The sequence below is a fragment of the Fulmarus glacialis genome, unplaced genomic scaffold (genome assembly GCF_000690835.1).
Source record: "Fulmarus glacialis isolate BGI_N327 unplaced genomic scaffold, ASM69083v1 scaffold5491, whole genome shotgun sequence".
NCBI classification, from domain to species: Eukaryota; Metazoa; Chordata; class Aves; order Procellariiformes; family Procellariidae; genus Fulmarus; species Fulmarus glacialis.
Genome location: NW_009193270.1, coordinates 40,515 through 40,738, shown reverse-complemented (window position 1 = coordinate 40,738; position 224 = coordinate 40,515).

Sequence of the window (224 nt, the reverse complement as noted above, 5' to 3'; positions counted from 1 at the left end):
GCTTGTATTTTCCTTCCCTGAGCCCTGTAAAAACTAAAATTAAAGATCATAGCACAAAGGATACAAACAAACCTACCCACATGAAGCCAGAACTAGAGTTTTAAGTCTGGTTTAAAAAAAATAGCACAGCAACTTTATACTGATAGCAATTTGACACTGTTAACTAGTTGATAAAAAGGAGTCGAACAAAATACAGGAGATGAGATACTAAGAAGTTTCTTTAC